The sequence below is a fragment of the Pinus tabuliformis genome, chromosome 3_1 (genome assembly GCF_031772625.1).
Source record: "Pinus tabuliformis cultivar Carrire ecotype Pingquan chromosome 3_1, CPIR1, whole genome shotgun sequence".
NCBI lineage: Eukaryota > Viridiplantae > Streptophyta > Pinopsida > Pinales > Pinaceae > Pinus > Pinus tabuliformis.
The window spans coordinates 660,551,967-660,566,115 of NC_142301.1; positions in this window are offsets into that span (position 1 = coordinate 660,551,967).

Consider the following 14,149-nt stretch of genomic DNA (forward strand, 5'->3'; position numbering starts at 1 on the left):
ATTTGGATTCATTTCACCTCAAAGTTGTGATTCACTTTACGTTTTGAGAGCCTCATTTCTTATAACTTTGCAAGATAAATTTTTTTAAAATCTCAACATAGAATGAAAATTCACATGATTATCTTCTTTTACTCTTTTGTTGAGACATTTGTATAATTAGCCTTCTTGGGTTTGTATTTGATTTGGGCTTTTATTTTAGGTTTTCCTTTCCCATTTTGACATGTTTAGAGTTGTTGCTTTTATATTTCATTTTAGTTTCGATTTCTTTTTCACTTTTTCCATTGCTCATGATTCGAGTTTGGTGACTCTGCCATGGTTTATGTGGAAGGCCTTTTTTTCACCTAACATTGGTTGGCATACATAGGAAATATTTACTTTGTCTATTTCAATGAGTTTCATTTACCATTAAAGGTATATTTTTATGGAATCCTAAAGCATTCTTCCCTTAAATATTTTCCATGGAGGTACATGTATCATTTCTAAGTAATATAGTTCATCTTTTCAAGAAAAAAACTGAACTTGAGTTTAACTCAATGGATCCTTCCCACCTCTCCACTTCCAACAGAAGCCTCTAAATGAATAGTTGCAGGAAAATATTTTGAAGTCAACATTATGGAAGTACCATATCCATTAACATAAGTATCTTTTACCATCCCACCTCTTTCAATCAGGTACATCATAAACTAAGCTCGCAAATGTGCTTATCAAAAGGGTGCTTAAAAGAGGAAGCATGAGAAATACAAGTAAACATGTCGGGGCTATGGACGCTCACTGGAAGTGGGGCCATGCTTGTATGGCATAAAAGACAACTTTGTTGGGGTACTTTTTAGTCTCGCTAGTAGCGAAGCGATGTCATAAACCATTCATATCGATGGATATATGATTTATCAAAACACTCCTATTTGTACCTTCTATTTTTCATACAAGGTAATCTTAAAATATTTTTTTCCCAAAATTTGGATTCATGATTATAGATAATTGGTTTGAGTACTTATCTTCCTAAGCTTATATTGATTGATCTATTAACATGGGACTCTTGGAAATGTTTTATTGTTTAACGGTTTGACGAATACCTCACTTTTAACCTTTGTGTAAACTAAAGTTCATTATCTTTAACCAGAGATAACTGGTTCTTCCCCGTGTATCACCATTGTTGAGGTAAAACTCAACCCCCCATTTTTGACTTATTTATTTCAAATAATGGGGACCTTTTCTGTAAAATTTTGGCTAAATCACCTTTTTAATATTTTCTTTTGGTTAAGTGTCCTACAATTTTGCCATTTTTTCATTTTCATCATATTTCTATTTTGATTGCTTCATTGAGTTCGAATTTTAGCAAGATTTCCATCAGTTCTTGTTTCCTTTCATTTGGATACAAGGTTTGCAAATAGTGCCCATCCAAAGTTAGATACTTTTTACCGCAAGGCTAAAAAAATGTAAAAAATGTATATTATGTTAAATTTTGTAAATTATTTGTAAATATGGATTTTTAATTAATTTTTGCTAATTAATTCATTTTTCACTAACGGTCCTACAAAATTGCCACAGCCAAATTGTAGAACAATTAAAATTATGGTGTGTTCGGATTTCATAAGACTATGATTAAACCTTAATTTAAAAGAAATTACGAGATATGAAATCTCAAAATTACAAAGTGGTTGTAGTTCATTTTGTCGGATTTTTAAATTGCCAAGTGGATGTAGTTTATGAGAGTTGTCCACTCCACCTCCACTTCACCTTATACTTCCCACTTCATACCTCTGATACCCCATTATGCATCTCAGCATGACATTTTATTGGAACATCAAAATATTCATATATCGTAACTTTTTAACACACTTTCGATAATTTTATCCTCCGATGCCCAATATGAACATAGTTTTTTAACAGATTGGACCTTGGAGCTATGATACTTTAATGCTCTTTTAAAAACTTACGATATTTTTCCGCCTCTGATGGCATGCAAATTTGATGGTTAATCATTCTTACACAAGGAGGGGTCAAACATATTTATAAATAGTTTTATTGAAACCTCAGCGTGAAGGTTCATCAGAGCCACTTCTTAAAATTCCTAATTTTACTAAACCTCTGATGACCAATGTACATCAAAAAAATTATATTGAGTTTTTTAAATGCCTCCCCGATGTCCTAAATTTTTGATACTCCAATATACTCTTCAAAATAAAGTCCCTCCACGTCATGTTTAACCAAGGTCTCCCTCTCATATTATATTGAGACTCTTATGAGTTCTCAAAGACACTTGGGTCCATAGTTATGGACCAACAACGACTTGACGTGTGTCTTAGGTTATTAATTAATTATTATTTTTAATTTAATTATTTTAATTAATTTCAATTATAATATAATTATAATTAGTTTTTAAATTAGTTTAAATTTTTAATTACTTTGCATATAATTAATTAATTTCATAATTGTAATTAAATAATAATTGTGCATTTAAATATGATTAGAATTTTTAATTAAATTTTTTTAATTTTGGCCCAAGAAGAAATTTTTCCAGAATTCTGGCATTTTTGACACTTCAACTTTAGAAACTCATAATTTGAGTTTTACTTGGTCAGATGAGGCCCAAGACAGCTCGTTCGATAGATAGAATCATGAAGAACATTTCTGAAGTGGTTGCATGACCAGATTAGGTTATTAAATGAGCCTAAAATTTAGCAGAAAATTAAACTTCGAATTTATAACAAAAACTAATTTTCTGAGTTTAATTTTTGCATTTTCATTTGCTCAAACCCTCTATTGATTGCAGATCCATTTGATTATGTTCGCTTTTACCAACAAGATATTTACAAAGGATCAATGGGAAATTCATATTTCTTTTTATTTGTTTATTTAATTAAATTTTAATTGGAGATGTTTGTTTTCCCATATTTTGCAATTCTGATTTTGATTTGCAATTTAATTGACTTTTGATTGGTTTTTGGTAGGAGAGCAGTGGGAAGGATGAGGAAGAGAAGATTTGAAACAATGGAATTTCTCCAGCAAGAAAGGAAAATGAATTTTGGCCAATCAATTTGTTGGAGCAAATTTATTTCTCTCACAACTCTCATTTTGGTTTTCATCTTCTAATTATAAATATGGCTTTTGTAGAATTGAGGGAGGCTCGTCTTCTCTGCACCTAAGAAATTATGAAGCACTATTGTAAGGGATTTTTATCTGTAGATGGGGGGAGAAAACTTAGATTTGGGTTATTGGGATTTGTCTTTTTCAATTCTAAACTTTGTATTGGGAACAAATCTTGCACTATTGCATCTCTTTCTTTTAATGGCGAGGCTTATGATTTGAGAAAGATTGTTGGAGATCAAATCAAGGAACAAAGCAAGAGACCAGGTTTTAATCAGTTTGTATTTTAAATACTATTATTTTTAATGCAAATTTCATCTTTTTAATGACAAATCTGTGTAAAATGTTTTTCATGTTGAGCACTATTGTTTAATGTGAAGATGAAGGTCTTTTGAATTAGCTATCTAGTTCATTAGCTTCGTAGATATGTTGTTAATTTTCTCTTTTGTTCTTATACTCAAATCAAATTTCTGAGTAACTATTTACTCAAAAATCTTCTATCTAAATTCGATTTAATTACAATTTACATTAGGTGAATTATTTCCTAATGTTATTGGTTAATCATTCACCGTTAATAGGTCTCTGAATAGAGCATGTTTTGGTAATTATAATATCAGCTAGTAGAACTATTTCATTAGCCAGATATTCACCTAAAACCAGACATGTTAAAATCCCAATCATTTAATTACTTTTCTCTCGATTGGGTTAGATCTACATCTTCCTAATCGAGATAGGCTTAGGAATTATTTCCTTTTTTTTGCATTCTAAGATTAATTTGCATTCAGATTTAATTTTGCATTTCTAGAAGTCCCCTCATACAGGGGTAGACCTTAGTTTGTCGTTTGGATGGACCCTAGATTAGCTTAAGGATCACTTCCTTGCTTGAGATCAACAAGAAGGTTGATTTGATGTCTCTTCTCTATTGGTAAGTAAAAGACATACTTTAAGCAAGAAAAGATAGAGAGAAGGTAATTATACGTAGTTTAACCATTTGGAATCACCATTCCAAACAGAAAAGGAGTTGCTTTAAGTTCCTGACTGCTTGGTCTCCCTTATAATGTTGAATGGTCATTTTGGGCTATTAACAAGACTTGGTGAGAATGTTTGTAATCCACTCATTTGTGCATATGTATTGGAGCTTCACTGCTCCCTTTTGCACCATGTATTAGATGAAGTGATATTTTATCTCAATGTGCTTCGACTTGTCATGAAATACAAGATTCTCTAAAATCTTGACACAACTTTGATTATCACAATGTATCAAGGTCATCTCTAATGCCTAATCAAATAGTCCCGCAAGAAGCTTCTGAATCCACATTGTTTATTGACTTGGGATCTTGGTTGTGATATACTCCACTTCTATTGTATTGAGTGCGGCATAAGTTTGTTTCCTACTAAACCAGGATATCACGGTTGATGCCAAACTAAAGAAGCACGTCGACGTGCTCTTTATTTCCACTACATTCCCAACCTAATTAGAATTTGTATGTCCCTACAGCCTCACTTCACCTCCTGAGACATATATAAGACTATATCCAACTATACCATGTAGGTACCTCAACAAATGCTTCATTGCAACCTAATGTACATGCCTCGACTCAATCATAAACTGGCTCAGGGTGCTCAGTGCAAAGAAAATATATGGCCTAGCATTAACCAGGTACATCAAGGATCCAATCAACTACATGTACATGATGGGATCCACCAAAGCCAAATCTAAAGTGGAATCACTCATCTTATTCATATTTGTCACCATAGGTGCAGCCACGGACTTGTAGTTCATCATTCCAAATCTCCTTAAGGTCTAAATTGTGTACTTTATCTATCTGAGGAAGATTTCACCTAGCCTCTACCATACCTCCAATCCCAAGAAATAATGCATCAAGCCAAGATCCTTCATCTCAAACTCTGAAACCAACTCCCTTTTGTACCCGACAATGAGCCTCTCTGCCCCAATAAGGAATAGATCATCAATATACAGCACCAAGATCAAAGGATCATTGTCAACGACCTTGTAGTAAAGGTTAGGATCCACATCACTCTTGGTGAATCCAAAACTCATCAATTATCCATCAATCCTAGAATACCATGCCTTGGGTGCTTGCTTGAGTCTATACAAATCCTTCTTCAATTTGGAAACATGGGACTCCTTCCCATGTATCAAAAAGCCTTGAGGTGGTTGTACATACACTTCCTCCTCAATCACAACATTAATGAATGTGGTCTTTACATCTATATGATGTAACCTCCAACTCATAATTTAAGTAAGATAAATGATAGTCTTGATGGAAGTGTACTTGGTGACTGGAGCAAAAGTCTCCTCATAGTCCTCTCCCTCTTTCTAGGAGAACTCTCTCACCACAAACCTCACTTTGTACTTCTCTATGTTTCCATTTGCTGCATGTTTGACCTTATAGATCCCTTCTAGTCTCAAAACTATTTTTCACACATCATTCTTCATGATGGACTAATACTCATCCATCATGGCATCCTTCTAAACATATTTCCCTACTACCTCCTCATAAATGGAATATTTTGAATCAATGTTGTAACTCGTCAATACCATATAACTTGAGAAACTTTGTGTTCTTCTGCATTCCCTCAAAATAACAATGGGAGCTACATGCCTCTTTTCATCTTGCAAAGTTTCACAAAGCCATGCTAGCCTCTTCCTGGTCTTTGCAACATCTCTAGGTGGGTCCACTAGCTATGTTGGCTCTACTTACTTCTCTTGATAGTCTGAAGGATGAACAAATAGACTAGAGGGATTTGTACCCACATCCTTCAAATCCTCCTACTCTTCACTATCAGTCTCCATATGATACTCTCTAGACCTCCTGAAGGCTACCTTCTCATCAAAAGTAACATCTCGACTAACCTTAGCTGACATTTTCCTGGAATGTAGATCCTATAGGCCTTCGAAGTATCACTGTGTCTTGATGAGGCTCATCAATAGGTACATCATAAGGATCATAATTCCACCCTCCATCTTTAGAACTATCTCTTTCTCACATTTATTTACAATTTTTGTTATATTATGCTTAGTGAGAGGGGTAATAGACGTTTTTCTATGGCATGTGGTCTAATATGGTTTAAATGCAGGAAATGGAGCATTTTTGAGATGATTTAAATGTAGGAGCTCAAAGTTGACAACAAGGAGAGATTCTAGGATGATGTCCACCTCCTTAACTCCCTCAATCAACCAAGATAAATACACACTCTCTCATCAGCACGAGGTCATTAGCAGCCAAGCAAGTGCAGTTAAAGAAGATCAAGATCCATCCTTCTTGAGTTTTGGGAGACAAACATTCTTATTTTCTAAGGAGCTTCTAGTAGCTACCCTCTTGTATAAATAAACATGCAGAAGAGCTCATTAGGATTTGAACTTTTTTTTCAGCTAGGAAGATATCGATCTTAAGCACTTGATACTATTATTTTTTACTAGTTATGCGATGTATTTGATATTTATGGAATGATAATGAGAATTTTCTTATTGGTTAATCACTGAGTTATTTCCAGAGGGCTGAGGCTCTTGGGTTTGAGCCCAAACCCAGTGGCTTAGGTCCCTATTATGTATTGGTATTTATTTTTAGTTTAGATTGTTGTTGATGGTCTTGGATCCGCCAACATTCACAGGATATCCCTGATATGAGTTCACAATTAGACCTCACACCATTTGGTATAGGAGACCCATCTGATATGATGGACTAGTTTCCAAATACTTAGAGAGTTTCCTCGGCTCTAGATTTGAGCACAAGAGAGTGTTGCAATGGTACCTTCAAAAATCAAGGTGAGTGTGTCTGGTGAGTTTGCAATGTAACTATCTCTAGGTTCTCTTATTGAAAAAAGGGGGGAGAAAAGTGATACTATAAGTGAGAGGTAATAGTACCACCTAGGAAGAGACACACGTGAACCAAGAATACTTGTTCAACATCCAACGGAATAGTCCACAACAGATGCAATAGTCATTAAAACCAAATAACAGGGAAAGATTCGTCTACCATCCATCAGAATATTCCACAACGGATGTGACAGTCGTTATAACCGATGAGTGGGGAAAGGTCTATTTAGTATCCTACGGATTAGTCCACAAGGATGAGACAAAAGTGACAACCATTACAACACATTCACAACAAGATAAGCACTAAAACAACCGAAATAGTTCAACTATCTTAGTAAATATGAAACAAACATGAAATATAAATGCTCACAGAATAGTCTTACAAACATCCATAAGTCATGCATGAAAAAGTGTTGGCCTGAAAAGGCTTCTGTACTAAGAAAAAGTTCTAAGACACATGTTTAGATCATACATCACTAGCCCCAATAGTGGGACATTAGAGCCACTCCTTGCTCCTCAAAGAACTAACTGAAACTCTCTATGCTTTGCGGGAGGAGCCAAGGTGAAAAGTCCCTTTCTCATACAATGAGGGGGTATATATAACCAAGGGGTGATGCTTGACCCTTGTGACTCTTTTACTACCCTCATGACTGTTCAACTTCCTATGATTTTTCAACTACCATGACTCTTCATATTCATGTGTGTCCATTGGATTTCCACTTTACATTACATTGGATTTACAATATACATGGGCCATAATAGTGATGTGGCCATTGACAAGTCATGACATGACACTACTAACATGGATTGCTTGCTGAGGTGGAAATGTCAAACCGATGTTGTTGCTGAGTGATAGATGTGTTCTTGGATGTGATTTCTCTTCTCCTCCACATAGCTTGATGATGCAGGGTCTTCAATGATCTTTGGTCTTGAGAGGTGGTTGCATGCATGTGTTCCCTTTGTTTGTTCTTGATAAGCTTCTTTGTCTATCCAGTTGTAAGTGAGTCTTCTAGCATGTTCGCTCTTTCTTCTCCTTCTTCATCGTCTTGCCATGATCTAATAGTGTACTTGTTCCTACAATTCACTCATGATGGGATGCCATCAAATCGAAAAACTCCCTAGTCTAAGATGATGCATTGTTATCCATGGACTAGGCCTGGGACATGTGACAGGCTGGGAAATAGGGCCCAGTAACTATGCATTGCGTAGTTCCAAGTGACAGGGAGAGAGGTTGGTCATTGATACTACGTAGAGCGTAGCTCAGGCTTGGCTGAGGAACTCCTTAGCATGGTCCTTACTATCAGGAAAAAATATGTAGAAGCCACTGGGAGACAGGATTGCGCAGTTGATACAGTCAGTGGCTAATGCAGAATGGGACCCTGGAAGGCAGGTCTGTGTAATTTTCATAGGCAAGGCAGGACTGGGAAACATAGAGGCCTGGGAGGACAGGTCTACGCAATTCTTGAGATCAATGAGTCCTGGCTGAGGGAGGACACTGGGGATACACTTATGCATAGTTACGGGTGGCTAGGCAAGCTTGTTCCTCTGTACATTGTGGGGTTCAAGTAGACAGGGAAGAAGATTGATCAATGGTCTTGCGAAATGCGCAGTTTAGGTCAGGCTGGGAGAAGTTACTGCACAATTCTGGGAATGAAGGTAGGCTTCTCAGCTTTGGAATTGCAAAATGCAACTGCCCTGGAGGAAAGTGGCTACACACTGCGCAGTTCCAGGAAACAAGGTTGCATCATTGAGGGTTGATACTGCGTAGTGCACAGTTCAAGCGCGGTCCAATGAAAGTGAGTTCCCCCGTTGGAAGGATTTTGAGAGAAATGGCTAAGTGTGGGAGGAAATTGAGCTTGTAAGGAACTTGAAATTGTGATCACATACTTATCATACTTTGACGACACGACAACATAGACCACTGGAACAAAAAGACAAGCATTACCCTCTATGAGACTATCCTAGAACGAAAGGTGGCAAGTGTGGCACTTAAGATGGACTTAGGAAGACCATGACGACACTTGTGTGAGAATGTTGAAAACTTTGTGTATGAGTGTGATAGATGTTTACATAGCTAGGACAACTCGAATACACAAAGACCAAGCTTCGAAATCACCAGAAAAGGACCACAAGCATGGTAAAATAATAAAACATGCTAAAAGATGACAGTTGATCAAACAAGAAAAAGGGGTGAAAAGACTCTTAGAAATCTCATGAAATGAGCTCAAGTGTTTGCAACCATAAAGGGAAAGACCAAGGAAGGCTCCAAAATTTAAGTGCAAGCCAAAATTTTGGAGGGTGTTGCAGCCGCTACAACACTTGGTGACACACTAGTTGAATACCAACTTCTCTGTCTTGGTTCATTTTTTAGTGCAGGGCCTTGGTCCTTCAGGGAGTATTGATTCATTGTGTAGATTACTTTGGCTTCCCCACTTACCCCATGGGCGTACATGGTTTCCCCTTGTACCTTCTCAGTTTAACACAACATAAGGTTCAACCAAATCACAATGTTTCAAATTGGGAAGGGTAGTTTAGCTCGTGAGCTTAAGATTTTCAGAGTATAATTTTTCATCTCTGCTGCCAGCAGGCCTAGATAGTACCCCGACAAAATCACGTAGGAACACAAGAATTGTTCCACTGCCAGCGAGCCTGGATAGTACCCTGGTGGAGTTTCTTGCTTCGCCTCTCTCCACATGAATCCTTTCTCTTCTTTCGCCTTTATTTATTTATTTAAGATAATTGTGTATCGACACCTATTTATTTTAGGGAGGAAGAGGTATCCCAACATATTGAGAGCAGGAGAGGTTGTTCATTCAGAGAAGCATATAAAGACCTATGATTTAGGTTTTCTCGTTTAGATCTTTTTCCCTCTCCATTTGCACTTGTGTTGATAAGCTTGAAAACACTAAAGCAGACAAATGAGTATAGGTATGAGGTTGCCAAATTGGACACAGTTTCATGGTTCGACCAAAACTCTCCTTACAGACGAATCATATTTTCCTTCAGAACTTCATCGGCCAAAAGTTACAACCAATACAAATAAAATGGACACAGGACTGGCCAAGGGCTGGAGTGTCACAAGATTCTTTGAACTTCAACCACACACACTTTGAAGCCAAAACGCAGTAAGGCACAACACTTATTGACATAAGCAGACCAACAGAAAACCAAAGCAAACATAAACAACAAACAACAAATGACTATGTACAGGGCGCAACCCCAAATCTTCTTGAAAGTAATATTTTAAGTCTTGGCCATTGACAAGGAGAGAGTCAATCTTCCCGTCAAGTGATTGAAGACGATACGTGTATTGTCCAAGATTTTCGTGGATTATGTTTGGACTAATCCACAAGGATTGAAACTTAGTGTGCTTGCCTTTGTCTTCATGGGCTTTGTCCCACTTCAAGACTAATTCACCCACACTGAAGCTAGTCTTCCCTACAAACTTTCTGTCAAACCATCTCTTGATACAGTCATGATGGAGAGAGAATTTTTCTTTTTCCTTTAGCCTTTCTTCTTGTAGCTTGTGCAATGTGTGCATCCTACGCTGAACTGGGAGACAAGGCTTACCCTGGGATTCTTGGGACAATTGGAGAGCAAGAAATTATATGTTCGATGGAAGGATGGCTTCCTTTTCGTACACCAAGAAGTAAGGGGAGGTATTCAGAGAAGGTTTAGGTGTGACTCGGTTAGCCCATACAACATTCACCAAAGTAGAGTGCCAGTTTTGTTGCTCAAAGAATATGGTATTTTTGATGATGCGAATGAGGTTCTTATTTGTGGATTCAACAAGACCATTCCCTCGTGGATAATAGTTAGCAGAATGTTTCAATACAATATCATTTTCCAATGAAAAATCATTAATATTTAACAAATCAAAGTATGTTGCATTGTCAAAAACAAGTAACATAGGAACATCGAACCTGGAAATGATATCCTGCTGCAGAAAGTTGATGAATTCCTGATCATTCACTTGTTTCAGCGGAACCGCCTCTGTCCACCGTGTGAAATAATCTATAGCAGTCAAGATATAGTGGTGTTTCTTCGATGAATGAGGGAAAATTTCCTCAATGATATCCAAGCCCCACTTTTGAAACTGTTCTTCCACTGCAACAGGCTGCAACAAGGCTTCTGACTTCTGATTTTTGTCAGAGCACCTTTGACATACCAGACACTTGTGAGCGTAGGCATGAGCATCCTCGAATAATTTAGGCCAATATAAACCAAAACGCATGACCTTGTGTACTGTGGTGTTACCCACGAAGTGTCCCCCAGCTGGTCTGTCGTGGATATCACATAAAACCTTATCTAAATCCTATGCCTCCAGGCAGTTGAGAAAGATCTCGTTATAGTGCCTTCTATATAGCACCCCATGCACCAGAGTGGTATGATATATATTTGAGTTGGAGTGCCCTCTTCTGTCACAAATAAAAATGAGAGGGAACCAAGAATTTTTGTCCGAAGTGGGAGAGGTTCGCTCAAAATTGTACATTTATATTTGTTGCTCGCAGCCTGCAAGCTCTTCTTCTTCCTCTTATGCATTGGCTGCTTCCTTTGTTCACTTACAAAGACTGTGACCCTTTATGGTGTGAACTGGTTTGATGTCAAGATCATATTCTTATATTCCGGTCATCCAGTTCACCCTTCTCTCACCCGTCTCTTGTTGAACAAGTAGTGATCTGGTTGTTGGGTGTGGAACACTACGGTCTGAAGTGCTTCACCGCCTTGTATACTGCATAAGCATGTTTGTCCACGGTGGGATAGTTGAGCTCTCGTCCTTGTAGGTTCGTGCTCATGAAGGAGATAGGTCGCTCATTGTTCAACTCATCCTTCTGAATGAGAACAACAACGAGAGGAGTGTAGGAAGCGAAAGTGTAGAGAAAAAAGTCTTTATTGAAGTCTAGGTTGTACAATGCTTTTCTTCAACTATTTCTTACTTTATACCGGCGAACGCATCCTTTTTCCTTTTGCCCCAACTGTAGATTGCATCCTTCTTGATCATATCATGTATAGGCTTGACGATATGAGAATAGTCTGAGATGAAATTTCTGAGGAAGTTGATCTTCCCCAAGAAATACTGCATGGCTTTCTTGTTCACGGGGTGGGGAATCTGTTTAATAGGCCAAACTTTCTCTGGATCTACCTTGATCCCACTTTTAGCAATAATATGTCCAAGCAAGTTACCCTTAGACACTACGAATATGCTCTTCTTGGGATTCAAGGATATCCCGTATTTCTGGAATTGCTCAAAAAATTTCTTGAGGTGGCGCAGGTGGTATAACTAGTGTCTTGAGAAAATTCTTACATCATCAAGGGAAACCACTACGATTTGTCTGATAAGCCCATGTAAAACGATGGCCATTGCATGTTGAAATTGTAAGGCCCTATCCTAGGGTCTTCTAACAGATATATTTCTCTGGAATTTAAATGCAATAAGAGGCAATGATTTAATTTCTTACAAGAATTTTTAAACAATGAAAATTTTACCATTTACATTCTAATCCCTATAACTTATAGTGAACATTTCATTTCAATAAATTTACATGAGTAATCTATAGAGGAATACCTGTACCGGTGGCTGGTGGAGATGCCTTTGAGCTACTGCTCCTGCTGAACGCTCCTCTTGACTAACCCAATTGGATTTACCTCCCAAGCAACTAGGAAATAATTCTTAGCCCAGGAAACCTCCATAGGTTCCCTAGCCCTTTGAGCCCAAGTCCAACCAAATGTAGTGTGTGTGTCCAAGACCAAGATAAACAATATTTCCCTCCTCTCAACAAACCCAAGAAACCTACACAGGTTCCTTAGGTCTCCAAAATCACAGCAATCATAAAATCACAGCCAACCCCCAAAGACCCAAGCAAGACCCAACACCCCCCCTTCTCCCTTCCTCCTTCCCCTTTTATGCCGTTCCTCTCTTCTCCACCTCAACCACCTCTCATTAATGTCATTAATTTCTCCTTCATCCTTACAGTTGACTTCCCTTCTCCCAAGTAAATATGAGAGTACATTTGGAAATGTGATATGAATATAAAATTTGGTAATTAATGGGAGAGGACCATGTCTTATCCCAAGTAAATGTGAGAGTACATTTGGGAATGTGAGATGATGACCATGTCTTCTCCCAAGTAAATGTGAGAGTACATTGGGCAATGTGAGATGAATATGTATATAATTTGAAATAATGGAAGGAGACCATATCCTACCTAAGATTCAATTTGAGAAGGCAAGTTGGGAAAAAATAGAAATAATGAATTTTATATTAGTAAATAAATTTATAGTTTCCAAAATGAAGGTATTCACCAATATTTCTCAATATTTTCAGGTAATGTAAACATTAACAAAATTTGCAGGATAAGATTTAAGTGGGGCATTACATACACCCCTCCTTTAGAAAACTTCGTCTCGAAGTTAGAATGAAAAGATACAAGGAGTTTGAAAGCATAACAAACCAGAGAGAGTTATAGCAGTAAAATTTGATAATTCAGACAATGACATTACTTCCAATCAAGAGTCTCCAACTGATCTATATCCTCCTATCCATCCTGACCTACTTACGTTCCCACCCTATCCATCCTCTGCTGCTTTATCAGTGGCAATGACCATACTAACCACTGATAAAACAGTCATGGTGGAAGCGTCGAATACATCGACCTAACTTCCCTAGCAGGCAACTAGCAATCATCATCACACGTCTAGGGGAGCGTGTCCACCACTACCCTCCCACGATTCCAGGTTTCGGAGGATACACGGTGGGAAATTCCTCCACCCCCCCTTACAACTAGGGTCAACGCCCTAATACGGACCACACTACAGAGCTGGTTGGACTTGTCATTGAATAATCCAGTCAGGTCGTCTTGCCACCTGTCATTTGCATTTTACTCATGTCATATGAGTTCATATCAAGTAGATACCAAATGTAATAGAACAATGTACATTATACCTTCCTCATGAGATGTCTCGACTTTCCCTCAATGGAAGAGTAGATCTCGGCTATCATATAGTTCTTTCCCCCTGCGGGTTAGCTCTCATTCATGCATTTATATAACAACAAGATATATAATCATCATGTTATTAAGTCTAGTATCCACGTGTCAATCTTGCAGTTCATCATAATTTCACTAAGTCATTCATTTAAACAAATCATATCCTCTTGAGCCATATATGAAACAAAATAATTCTGATAAGTCACGCACTAGATAATTCACCACTAAGTGAGTC